This window comes from Stegodyphus dumicola, chromosome 8 (genome assembly GCF_044657685.1).
Source record: "Stegodyphus dumicola isolate Sdum_Otavi_A_Nest chromosome 8, ASM4465768v1".
Taxonomy (NCBI): domain Eukaryota; kingdom Metazoa; phylum Arthropoda; class Arachnida; order Araneae; family Eresidae; genus Stegodyphus; species Stegodyphus dumicola.
Window position 1 is genome coordinate 155,395,225 of NC_140775.1, and position 14,432 is coordinate 155,409,656.

The following is a 14,432-nucleotide window of genomic DNA, read 5'->3' on the forward strand; positions in this document are numbered from 1 at the left end:
AATGAGATACCATTTTAAAAACTTTAATAGCATTTAACAAAAACTGTTATTGTTTTGAAGAAATGAATCACCGTTACCATGACAACTTTAAAGTTTTGTATATTTATCTTTATTATTTCATGCATAACCAATATAGTTATTTCGTTTTTACCCGGTACGAAATTCATCCCAAATCAATTTAATAATCTTATTTTTACCATATTAATTTTACCCTTTTTTTTAAAGTGTTATGTTCAATAAATGAAATATAATATAATGTAATATTTTAATCGAAATGACCGTAAGAGAATGTTAAATAGCATCTTTAGTAATTTTTTAAGAAAGAAAAAACTGCAAACATAAATTTTACTAATCAAACTCTTTAATCTTATTTTGGATGTTAAAGCATTTGTTGATATCTATGTAAAGTTAAACATAGGAACTTCAGTCCTACAAGAGGGTTATCGCTATGTCTGAAAATATCATATTAGAGACTTGCAAAGGTTTAAAAAAAAACCTTTATTTATTAAACTGAACTGTTAGCAAAACAAGGCATGTCTCGCGCTACAGACAGCCACCTCTTGTGCCGATGCGAATTAAATAATAACAGTCAAATAAATTTAAACGTTGATCAGCAGTCTAAGACTATAAGAAAGTTAAATAACTAAGCCATTAATTGGTTCAAATTAATTTACTGTCGCGTGAGCTTAAAGTATCGGCTGCGAGAGGAAGCAAAGCCGAGATAATTACATTTAGCTAGAACTGGCAGAACCTAACAACACAAGTGCGGAAACTCTCTTTCTACACTCAAAATTTCTCTGCTTAAATAGTCTTAAAACTAATTTGCATTTTGTTGTTGTGACTAATCTCGCTTGTTCAACATCAAAACAAACTCACAAAATTCACTGTTGCAAGTAGTGCAAGATTACGCCTGTCGTTAGCAAGAGCCTTGAGCCCCATAAATGTGACAGTATGATTTTGTCCATTTCCACCACAATTTTGTGGAGTGGGTCCAAGAGTCTCCTACCCATCTTTCTGTACCAGAAATCCCCACGAGAGAACTTTCGGCTCGCCATATATTTAGAGTGCCCCCATGCCGCAAAGATACTATACAAATATCCATGCCTTCTCCGGGATTCGAACCCGGGCTCTTCGTATATAGTCACAGTCACTAACCACTATCCCGTTTAATCGGCAGTTTGAATCCTGGTGAGGAATTGGGAAAGAAGAAGTTAAGATCAAAATCATAAACTAAACTCAGTGGCGTAACAGCCCTAATGGGACAAGGCCTACAATGCCCGAAAATCTGCTTTCTTGATCGTGGGCCGCGGGGTGCGTAAGCATATGCCCTGAACAAGTAATCAGCTTGTCGCAGGACCCCTCCCAGTATTTAGTCTCCAAGTAAACTTGGTATTCATTTTATCGACCCAAGTGATGGAAATCAAGGGATGAAAGGCTGAGTCGGCCTTGCCCAGCCCGGGAATCGAACCCCGGACCTGTGATGCTGCTGCGCGATGCGCTAGTCACTGCGCCACCGGGCCTTGATCAAAATCATAAATCTGGTTAATTTAGTATAAGAACCTTACATCTATTATAATGAATCCTCAAACTTCTTTTTCTAAAAGAATGTGCTTGTATGTCTTGATAGAGATTTTTTATATTTCATTTTCCAATTCCATCTTTCTAGTGCAGGTTTAGCTCCATAATTGACCTGTTGTCATACTTATTACTGCCCTGATCGGTATAGTGTTTAGCGAAGCTGGCTGCCGTACCAATGGCTGCCAGCCCGAATCCCAGAGAAGGCATAGATATTTGTGAGTGTGTAGTGTCTGTGAGGCATAGAGAGTCTAAAAATACGGGCGAGTCGAAAGTCCTCTCACAGGGTTTGGTGCTAGGAAAGGAGGGATGAGAAACCCCATACTCTGGCCCAGGGACAACACTTCATCAAAACTGTCCTTGTAATTAAAACTGAACAGTTAGCGCGGAAAGACTATACATGTACGACTAACGGAGAAATTTTGACGTTCCTGCCTCTTGTACACATAATGCTTATTTTTTATGTATATCATGTATGAATAATTAACAATAATAACATACTTATAACTTCCTACACAAATAATGCTTTGGAGAAAATCATAAATTTAAGAGCAGTGTTTAAGTAAGTACAGTAAGAGCAGTTACCACAGTTTGAGAGTAACTAGTTCATCATAATTCCATAACTGGAGAAAAATGAACAGCTAATCATTCAACAATGTGAAGGTAAGAGGCGTCAATCGACGAAGAGTTCAAGAATCTTCGCTCATCGAAAACTTCTCCAAACAGTAAAATAAATAAATAAATAACAGATTAGCAAATATTTTTATGCTATAATGTAAAATACACTTCTCTGTTTTCGGTCAGTCAGATGTATCTTCATCAAAACGCTTCCACATAACTCAGAGTTCATTTGCCTAGTTTGGGTTTGGTTGCAGCTGGATGAGATATCGCATTGAAATTCCAGCCAAAACCACGATGCTACAACCTCTGAATGCGTGATGTCCTAGGCTTGATTCCATGTACCTTGGTCTCTGACCTTACACGCTTGTCATCTGATAGCAGGGTAAATCTAAATTCGTCCGTGGACTGGACCAAAGTGAGAATCTTGCTGTTCTGAATTAGGTGGTTAGTGGAACACAAATACTTGGTGCTCGAGAGCACATTCACTTTACGCGAAGCCTTCAGGGCATAACTAGCACATATGTAACCACGCATATAGCAACCACATATAGCAACCACAGATGTAACAGTTCTGGAGGTCACTCATCAATTCCGCTTAGCTGCTATAGCAGAATGCCGATCTTCATAAGGAGTGGTAACCCTTGCATAACCAGCACTCACCATCTGTCTGCCAAGCTTTCTGTGCGAAAAGTTATAAACACTTAATATGAGCATTTAAACGAACCTTCTCAAATCATTCAGAATGCTGGCGTCTTAAACGACTGCCTAATTAGCATATCTTCTGACAGTCAGTCAATCATGATTGGCTGTAACATATGATATTTGCAGAATGCCATCTGCGCCCGCAGATATTTCTTGTCACTGAAATTCAACTACGCTTTCGAAAATTGCTAATTTGCATTGCGAGCTTAACTTCTGGAAGCCAGTGTACAATGATGTCTTTTTTTCCTTTATGCGATATCATCAGTTTTTATTTTATTAATGTGAATATCTTATTAAAATTGTTTATTGCAATGAAAAATGTAATTTTTTCTTATTACTTCCATTGCTCACAAAACATCAGTAGACTAATTTCACTTCTTTAAAGTAAAAGCTTCCCTTAAAGAGCATTTCCAAGAAACGTCACAGGAGAAAAAAAGGAATAATCTCATACTCGACCCCTAACAAACTATCTTTACCAGCATGATATTAAAAGAGAACAGGCCAAACAGTGATAAAATTGTTTCTTTCTAAATTATTATTCCTTTTTAAAAGCATTTAGTTCTTAAAACAACTCTCTAAAAGCAGTGAGTATTATTGGTTTTCTTGAAGGTGAAATTGTTGAAATTTTTGATGAATAAACGCACGTATGTCAAAAGGAGAAAATATAGCACTGGTTTATTTTTCACGGAATCCTTAAGTTAAAATTTTTTTAGAAAAACTTAACTTCGGTAACGGGAAAAATAGCAAAATTATTTATATAACTCATGTCCTTTATTTGCGGAAGACCAAAAAGTAGTCATAATCTCTACCTTTAAAAAACATTTGTCAAATTTCAAAGTTTTTAGACCAAAGGGCATTAGACCAGGAAGGCTTATTAATTTCGTTTTGTCATTTTGCGTTGAAACCTTTAAGTATCCGTTTCACTTTTCAAGTTGTTGCCACCAAATATTATCGCCCTGTGCTATATTTAAAGAAATTTAATAATGCAGAAAAAATCTGTATATATATATATATGTGTGTGTGTGTGTGTGTGTTTTGCACTGTGCTAAAACAAAGGTACCTCAAGCCACCAAATTTTGAATAATATAATCTTCCACTGAATATGGGCATCTGGAAGCCCAAATTTGAAATTTATTATCGATTTCATATTCTGTAACACTTTAACGAATTTTTGATTAACAAACTCAACAATTTCGTAGCGAGTAATGGCAATACTAGAAAAGAAAAAGGGGAAAAAAAAGGGAAAGGAAAAAAAGAAAAACATTTTTATCTCCAGCGCACGAAACTGTGTATCGGAAATTCTAAAGATATGCTCATGCGATATTGCTGTTGAACTGAATTTTATGGTTTAAGATGATATTGAACATGATATTGAATAAATAAAGATACCACACAAAAAGTAAAAACGCGCCTTTGCACGTAATTAATTTTGTCATACTACAAAAATATACGTTTTGCTTTGTTTTTTAATTACGAATTTCGCTAATATCTAACAATTCGCTAATTTCTTAAAAGTGTTTTTTATAATCATTAATTTCATATTAGCTGAGATCTCGTGGTCATAATCAGTTGCACAATATGAACATTCGAATTCATTCATAAACCTCAAAATTTATCATAAAAAATTAAATTGTATGATTGGAATAACGATTCCGATGCCAACGGGGAAACAGAGATGAGGCTTGAACATTTAAAAATGTGAGATTATGTCCATCTTTAAATCTACTAAGGAAACTTTTAATACTTAGAAAGAATTAAATTATGAGAAATTTCAAAACAACGTTTACGGTTTTTAAAATCCAGAATTATTTCCTAGTCCATTACAGGCATTTATTTTACAATTACAGAAGACTCTATTTAATAATTAAACAAATATTTTATGATTTTAATTTCTATAATAGTTTAACCTTGAATATTTTGAAAAGATTCAATTAAAACTATCTTATAATTTTTTATAGAATTTCTAATTATGACATTATAGGGAGTCACAGTATTTATTTACAAATTGAGGAGAAAGGAAATTTCGACATTTTCCGATGTAAATTCTGTTTTAAATCCATGTAAAATATCCCTTTAATTATTTCATTTCCCTTCCCTTTTGTACTTTCTCTTAACTCTTCAGTTAAAATTTATATGATTCCACTCGATCTTATAATTTTATTTTTTTATTTTCATTTCATTTTATCCACATATTTATGAATTTTAATTCGCAAATGTATGCTTTCTTTCACAAAATAGTGGCAGATCCCATTTTATCGTTAGGATATAACTGCAATATAACATCAAAATGCAGCTTACCCACTCGATAGGAGAGCCTACCAGCGACCGAACGATAAAGCCGCTAAACAATGGTAGTTCCAACCTGAGTTCTATTTCAGGCTAACGGGCTAGCTGCATGGGCGGTTTCGCGGTTTTCTCCATGTGTAACGTGTATACGAGCCAGCTTCATTTAGAAGGTCCTCCACGAAGGCATCCCTTCCCTTAAGCTCAAGTGTATTTTTCGTAATCAAATAAACCGAAACCCTCGATAGGAAATCTTTCCTGTTAATTTTATTACTAAATGCCGATATTTTAGGCGGCTGACTCAGATTATTAATTACACTTTTGTGTAATGTAAATTCGAGCCAGTTTTCTTAGAAACTCATCTTGAAGGCATCTTTCCATCTTTTAATCATGGCAAAGCGAGTGGATAGGGCACGTTTGCTTGACCACAATTCAGAGCTGGACAGCATTTGTGCATAGGTTACATATATGCGTCGAAAGAAAGAACTGACAGCACATTATATTTCGACAAATTTCATATGTTCTGCTTTTCTTTAATAAAAAGGTTTCGCTAGTTAATAATACCGACAGTTCGTTAAAGAATATTCATACTTAATAGTGAATATTAAAACAATTTTTAAAAACAGAGATGGTTATATTGCAGGAATTTGCCACGATATTAAGCTTTATGCTAGAGAGCATGATAATAATTCTGTTAAAATGTTCATGAAATGAAAAACGATATATTTCTGTTTCACCGGTGACCAAAACCGCAGAGAATAAACACCCGGATTCAACATGCTTCCAAATTGTTATCTTCCCTTTCAATTTTAATTTTGAGCAAATAGAAAAATATTGGGTTCATTAGGTGGCAAAAATAAATGTTATTTTTGTTAAAAAAAAAAAAAAAAAAGCAAGTTTAATTTTGTATCACGTATATGTTGAAGCAATCCTATTGTAATTATATATCGATTATTTTAGTTAAATTTATGTATCGAACTGAAATACTGTTTGTTTGTGTTAGTAGTGTACTGTGGTATATTGATTATAATGCGGTTTTTTTTGGGGGGGAGGGGGTTCCATACTTGTTTTTATTTGCTTATTTACTTATTTTTACTTTATTTAATATATATTTTATGGTAATATTATATTTATTTATAAAGTATTTTTAATCGTTAGTCTGCCACGTTTAGTGCATTTTTGGAAGTCAGTTATTACTTTGAAGTACTCTTTTCGTCCCCCTTCATCGTCGTTGATAAAATATTAATTGATAAATTGTTTCTTATGTAAAGGGTTCGGGCTGTTGAATTCTACCACTGAAATAAACTGAATTTAGAGATAAAGTTGTACGAGGTGCATTTAAGCAAACTGTGCCGCTCCGCGAAACACAAGGAGAAATTCTTCCTCGTTAGTCACAACGGAAGTGAGATTTGGACGGTAAATCTGGTATCAGACCTTCTAACTATCTGCACCTGAGCGTTAAAAAGGTATTTCCAGGATTTTTCGCTTTCAGGATATCGTATTAGTTAAATTACACGAAAGAGAGCTAGTTACAAGCGGAATATTTTCCCTGATCTTATAAAATGTTTTGGGTACATACCTGCAATTAATCGTCAAAGGTATGTTTCGCCTAGGAATTTCGCTCTTAAAATATTGCTGGGAGAAATCCATTTGTAGGTAAAGCTTCTTGTAATGCTGTGTTTCGCGTATAGAACGCTACAACTTAAGCCGCTGTGAATGCTAATTGTATCTTGTTTATTGCCATATTTAATTTTCAAACTTCAATATTGAGCAATAATTTTTACTATTTGCAAAAATTGTTTTCATCTCATGTTTTCTGAATTACATCTGCGTTGTAGTATAGATCTATAAACTCATCAAATAATAAAAAAATAATTATATAACCTTTAATGTGAAAACCTGCAATTCCTTAAGAGTTCACTTGCTGGAAATCTTACTATGATCTCCGACTAAACTCGTCAGGATTCATATTTACGGAATTACATATGCAAATTACATATGTAGGGATACTGCTGTTGAGACTATGGGGAAAATACTTATAGTTTATCTTGAACGCACGTAAGCTTGTATTATCTGCAGTGAAGCAGTGACAAACGAAAAAGCTCTATTGTACTCATTGACTTTATCTGGTTTAGTTTACACAAATTTATAACGTACATTCACAGATATGCAATTAAATTTAATGAAAAATATAGATGCTAATTTACAGTAAGATTTGCAGATCTGTAATATTTTACATTATTCTACTAATGCAATACCTATTTTAGGCATTCATCACTGTTACAGTATGTCTTTGACGTATAGATACAGATAAATCAGTACGAATATTATACATTGGAATTATGAAGCAAAAATTGTAATAAAAAGTAATGGCAACACGTCGATGGCTTGGAAAAAAATTTCCTATAGTAAGTAAAAGCACTTATGTCATTAAATGTTATCGCCTGCTGTGCTTGCCATTTTCTGACCAAATTACTGAAAGCCATCACGTACCCATCAGCACGTTCACTTCTTTGGATGCCCCAGCGTCGACTTCAACGGAATACAGCTAAGGTAGGTATTACTTTTGTTTGTTTAAATACGCATCTTAGTAATAAAAGATATCTATCATTGTCAGAAAACACTATTGTTTTGCCTAAGTATTTTGGATATTTTCTTTCACTATCGGGATACTAATGGATCTTTCGCAGCGGTTCTTTCCTTTTAGCGAAGAGATCATAGTCACCCGGACTAGTATTGGAAGAGTATGGGGTGTGTTTTAGTTTCCCCATCACAAGAGATCCCAACTGATTTTAAAGATAACAACACTTCAGTTTCTGAAAGCTTCCGAATCTGAAGTCTAACAAAAATCCATTTTACTTTCGCGAATTTCTGTGGAACTCAATCCACTTCATAATTTGTTCAGAAATACTTTCAGTATTTGATGTCACGTAATATGCGAAAAGCATTCTTAGCTTTAACGGCTAAAAGTATTATCAGAATTTTATTACCGCTGACTTTTAGAAATAATTTCAATGTCTAACTTCCTTCATGTAAAAAGTATTTCAAGTAGCTATTTACTTCTATTTTACTAACAAGATCAAGATAAATTCATTCCGTTTCCTTTTCACTGTAGAGACATTAAGTATACTTTTCGAAGCAGGAAAGATGAAAAACAGCAACCGCCTTCTCCGGAAATCGAACCACGGACCCCTGGAATACCGGCCCAGCGTGCAGAACCACTACACCACGAAGGCACGCTAGGAAAGTGGGAGAAATACCTTATGCCACAAGCATATACACTGCCAAGAACATCTACATTACTCAACTCTATTTTCTAGTTTGGAATATCTTAAAAAGAATACACAGTGTAATGCTCAAGAATATATCCCAAATTCTTTGTTTTACCACCCAAAACAACTCTCTTACATTCTTTATAACTTATAATGAAATCTTTCACGAACATTCCGTGAAGTTGCCCATATTTTAGGCAATGATCTAATAATTTCCTCAAGTGTCGATTTTTTTAAATCACATCCCTTTATTTCCTTAGGTCGCCTTATTTTCCTTTTTCACCTTAAATTTTCTTCTGCAGTTCTTGTATTTTTATGCCTCCAAAAGTTCTTAACTAAATTTTTCACGTACGCTTAAGTTTCTCAATGTCGGATTTCAGCTCAATAAATTAAATGAAACTAGAAACTCAGTTTATTATTCTTTTAAATTATACAGCCAGATTGTAGAGGTCAATCTTTACCCCTTAATCCAAGAATGTTATTTTCTCAGCTATAAAATTGTCAATTATACCCAACTTTTATACTTAAATATGAATAATATGTAATTATAACAAATTTCAAACAATGATAACATTATTCTTATCAGTAATAAAATTATTATATCAGAACTCTACAGTTATGGCCGTTGCCAATAACACTATCTTGGGGCTAATAACACTAAATACTTATACATCATAATTCCTCTTCATAGCAGTTGTAATCTTGTTTTTTATAACTCTGAAAATTTATGCAAAATAATTCACAATTATAACCCTGATCATATTTTTAATAGCACTAAAATTAATTCACGGTACTTTCAAATTGTAACAAGTCCTCACAGTATTATAATAGCAGTATATAAATAACACAAATTGTAATTGCACGGGTTTTATAAAACAAATATTTATTCGGCAGTATAAATAACATCGATGTCAATTTTACAGCAATAGCGCTTAGAAATAAAAATTCTACAACTGCGATGATGACCATATTATTTCTTACACTATTCAAATTTAGTGCAAATACTTCTTGATCTTGTATTGTACTATTCCATACAAGTATTTAAAAATCAGTATAACATAATACTACGAATAGAATAAGTATAAATCTTATAAGCTACAGTAAAATGACACTCAATAATTCCGCTTTGGTAATAAAGTTAATCTTATTTCCACAGTATTAAAATTTGGTGCAGAACAACTCCATAAACATACCTCATTTTAGCAGTTATTCGTAAATGTATTACGATTTCATAACTGTGATATATTCTATTAAAATTATTTTAGTATAACGTTACGTTGTGAGAAAACGCGTCAGACTTTTATATAATCAGTAAACCTTCTTTTGGCGACCACTTCCCTAAGACGATTATTTCTGAAAGTGAGCAATATTTTTGAGAACATTAACACACACCAGTACTGAAATTATTTCCATAAGACGACTAACTATGCGGAAAACTAAAATCATCTGAAACCCAAGTGTCGTCTTACAGAGCGTTTGCTGTGTATTTTTAAAACTTAGAATATGTTGCTACTTTAGTGTACAAGTCGAGATACTTGAACTATCCAATAAATTTCACGTTAGACGAAACCTCAACGCACTACGTTATATGCTGCAAACATAGACACAGCTAAAGTCTTCAGAATAAGATGATTCCCATAAAACACTAATAAATGTTTGTAATATAATGAAAATATTACTCACTATAAGATCTCAAAAACCAGGATGATTTCTATCCGATGAATGTCTTCAGAATCAGAAATGATTCCCAAATATCTGCGACATCTTCAGAATCAGGAAGATTCTTTGCAAAATCAGAATTCTGGAGTTAATATAATTCAGCAGAATTTCAAAACTTCAGAATGTATATTCTTCAGTATATTCGCACAATTACCTTTTCACACTTTTAAGCGAACACGATATTAAAAAAAAAAGTTTTATTATATGATTTAGTGTAGTAGAATAGATTTCAAACAACTCTTCCCTAGAAATTCGAATAACATTTGATTCTTACAAAATATTCTAGTAAGAAAATGGTTTTTTTTAATCTACATTTACAATAAAGAAGGCATCTACGATCAAATTTCCTGGAGTCATTTTGATTTCTTAAAACACAAAATTTTAGTAATTTCTTAATTCGGTTTTTATTCCTAAAAACAGAAATTCTAGAAAGAATGCAATTACAAGATTTATTTGCTCTTAATATGCAAAGTAGACAAGACAGGAAAAAAAAAAAAAAGATTAGCATTTCAATCGCATCATTCTATAAGTTCCAGAGTAATGTTTCTAAATCTCAAAATTCTTATATAAATTAACCCTGATTCTTTTCTAAGCGAGTACTGGCTCAATAAGAAAGTTAATCATCGTTAATTACAATTTTAGTCATTTAGTCAATTTAATTTTTATAAATTCTTCAATTATGAATAAAGATGCTTCTACACTATGTAAGATAATCGTATCCAAGATCCGCCCAACAAATCCAACTTCTAAAACCTCTGGATTACGACACCACACCGATGGCGCTCACATCCGCGCTTTTGACAAAATAATACAGTTTTGGCTTCACACAATTCTTTCTTTCCAGGATATTCTCAGGTAAGCTGGGTTGAATTTTTTTATGATTGAAAGATTATGCACAGACTGGTTGGAAGAAGAACGTAAGGCACGAAGAGAAGGTTTTGGACGCCGAAACGCAGCTAAAGCCTAGAGAAGACCATCATCTCATCAGAATGTCTCGGGCCAAGTGCTCTGCGTCACAAACAATATTGTGCAGAATGGCGAACGGCTGCAAATTCGCCAATATCATCTAGCAAAACATGTCGTTTACTGTGCTCTGGATTGCAGATGCATCAGTTGCTTTCCATTTTATTTATGACAACTCAGCAATGAAGTCAGACTGTAACTGGGGGATCAAAGGTCCCGCATGGCAGATTGAGTGGCATGAAATCCTTTTCTCCGATGTATCACGATTTTGTTTAAGCGAAAAAGAAAATTGCATATGTATGTCCAATATCAATGGCTGAAGTACATCAAGAAGACTGCATTTGTACCTGGCATACCGTATCATATCGGATTACTACTTGTATGAGATGTAATTAAACTAAGATCACCCTTCGTAAACGTTCAAGCCATCATAACGAATTTCAGTACGCTAACTGCATTCTGCAATCAGTCGCACTTCCGTACTTGTAAAGCCTACCTCGGATAACGTTTCAGCAAGATAATGCCATTACTACTACTGCAGTAACAACGTAAGCCTTCTTCAGATTTAACAATGACCAGTCGCACTTTTGTACTTGAAAAGTTTCCTTGGGGTAATTTTCTCGCAAGACAATGCCAATTCTACGATTGCAGTAAAAACGCAAGCCTTTTTCATAGTTATCAATAGCCCAGTTTTTCACTGATTGCCTAGATATGTGCTTAAAAGGAAAATGTGTGGAATTTACTCAGATGAAATGTGATGCATTAGTGAAGTTTGGTTATTCCACACGATGCCATTAAAATTTTGTTTAATTCACTGCCAAATTATATAGAGCAAACAGTACAGGCCAGATGTGAACAAGAAGATACTAAGTTTGATTACGAACATAATGCTTATCGTTTTGGAATATTAATCATAATGTGTTCAAAAATAAAAAAATTTAGCTACATTTCTTCTGTGTGTTCTGTTACTGAAAACAGTAGTATATATTAAAACATATATCTTAATTTTTTTTTAATTTTATCATGCATATCATCTTATAAGAACGAATTAAATTAATCTTTATAAGATATAACAGTATAGAATAACACAATGATAAAGAAAATGTTTAAATAAATTGACAATCACAAGTCTCATATAGTAACTGTTTTGATCTATTTTTTTAAAGTTTGATTGAGAATTTTTTAATTATTGAACCTAGATTTCACAAAATTCCAGTAAAATAGATTTAAACCATACTTGGAAAAAAATATAAGAACTGTTGTGTTATATAGAAGTATTCGATGTTGATTATGCTGCATACAGACAGAAATAAATCACTACGGTATTATTAATATGCCAATTAATTACAGGTATTTCTTAGTCGAATGTGGTGAGCGCACTCCTTGTATGCATTAATTTGCACGTAATTACGATAATTATATATCATTATCGAACATCGTAAATTACAGATCTTATCGCTATTCTAATTCTGCGTCGAAATATATAGATTTCAAATAGCTCTTCTTATATCTTATTTTTTTTTATGCTGATAGAAATAATTTACAGCACTTATGAGCATATTTGAGAAAAGAAATTTTTGTCGATAGAATTAAATTACACCCTTTTTAGGAAAATTAAACTAAGTTTACTAGGAATCTTATTCTAGTAATATTCTAGTCTACTGTATTAAACTAAGTTTACGAGGAAGATTTCTATTTCAGTTTGTTCTAGCTTTTAACAAATAACACTGATAAGTCCAAATTTTTGATAAATCAAACGAAGAGTCAAAACGCAAAATTCCAATTTAAAAATTTAATATAGACTTTCAATAAAGCGTGTTATTAATGTTATTATTATCATTTGAAATGTTTTCGATTGAATTAATAACACATTTCATGCATTTTAGATTGCACAGACTATTAGGCATTTTATTTTAGAACAGAAAACACGAAAAATGGACAAAACCCTCGCCACGATGTGACTTCCAGATCTTCGGATTACTAGCGCTGGAAGTGCTTCCAATTTCACCACAAACGCACCCAGCAAGCAGGGAGAAAACACCTTATCTTCTCCTCCATTTAAAGAGTGTGGGGGAGAGACTCAATCACAAAATCCTAATGGCGACGAATTACCTTTTTAATTCTGATGCCATTGTTGACACCATTAAGCATTTTATCTTGCAGCAAGAAACGTGAAAAGCGTGCAGTGCCCTTGCTGGGATTTGAGCTATGGACCTTGCAGTTGATAACCGACGTTCTATCAGTTACATTTCGAATGAAGTTATAAGAAAGAACATAATACTTTACAAATTTAATAAAATGTTTCGCAGAGCTATTAAATCTATCTTCCTTGAATTTGTATTAAAAAAAGGATAAAGAAAGAAAAATATGAGAATTAACAGCAGTAGAAACAAAAAGAGCTTTTTACTTTTGAGTCAAAAGTAAAAGAAATAACGAATTTCAGAGAAAAAATTTCGAAAAACTTTAAAATGTCAGGAAAAATTCTTTACTCTTAAATTTTAATTTTTATATTTATGGGGTTTTCTTTGATCTGGTAGAAGTTAATTCTTTCAAAACCCCTAAAAGACGTGAAGCGAATTACCGCTACTTCTGAAGTAACTACAAACGTTTCGAACTGTTTAAATAAACCATTTTATTTAAACATAACTTCGAATTTAAAACTTAGAGCTTGTTAACAATAGCAACCACAACTCTTGGTGAAACAATTAAACAGAAACACTCAAATTCAAGTTCATCGTGAACAATTTTAAATCTACTCTAAGTTGGCTCAATAACTCTGCCGGCGTGTCAAATTCAAATGTAGGCAACGATATAACACAAAGCCAAATAGTTATAGATTACCAGAATTGGCAGGAGCGTAGCTTGCAACACGTTCTGTTTTACAACGGATACGGAACTGAATTAGGAAGTTGCTTTATGTGGCCCTAGGAGGAGCCTTAATAAACTATATAAGAAAATCAGGCCCCTTCCTAATTCTGTTGATTGCCTCGTCGTATCGAGAGTATGACTCGATACGACGAGAATAGGTGAAAGTATATCCGTATTTTACTTCTGGTATTGTCACCCAAGGCGTAAAGGCCATTGCTTTTGCCTATCTAAAATCAACAGATAAATGAAAGGGAAAAATGTAAAATAAAAATGCAGTGTACTTCTGGTACGGCCAACCAAGGCGTAAAGGCCCAGCTAAATGAGCTACGTCAGTGGTTTATCACTCGATGCTCTTGTCCCTTGACTAACAGAAGCTGCATATTCCCTCCGTCTCATGAATGCGTTGACTCAAGATTTTGATGTTGCATC

General features: G+C 33.3%; 1 long non-coding RNA gene across 1 annotated transcript in view; it reads left to right on the forward strand.

The window, feature by feature from the left end:
- The window catches only part of LOC118190976 (uncharacterized), a 75,368-nt gene extending 63,292 nt beyond the window's left edge, over positions 1–12,076 (forward strand). The window contains exon 3 of the long non-coding RNA XR_015042770.1: positions 11,017–12,076. This is a non-coding gene — a long non-coding RNA (uncharacterized LOC118190976). The remainder of the gene's footprint in view (positions 1–11,016) is intronic.
- Positions 12,077–14,432: the final 2,356 nt, after the last annotated feature.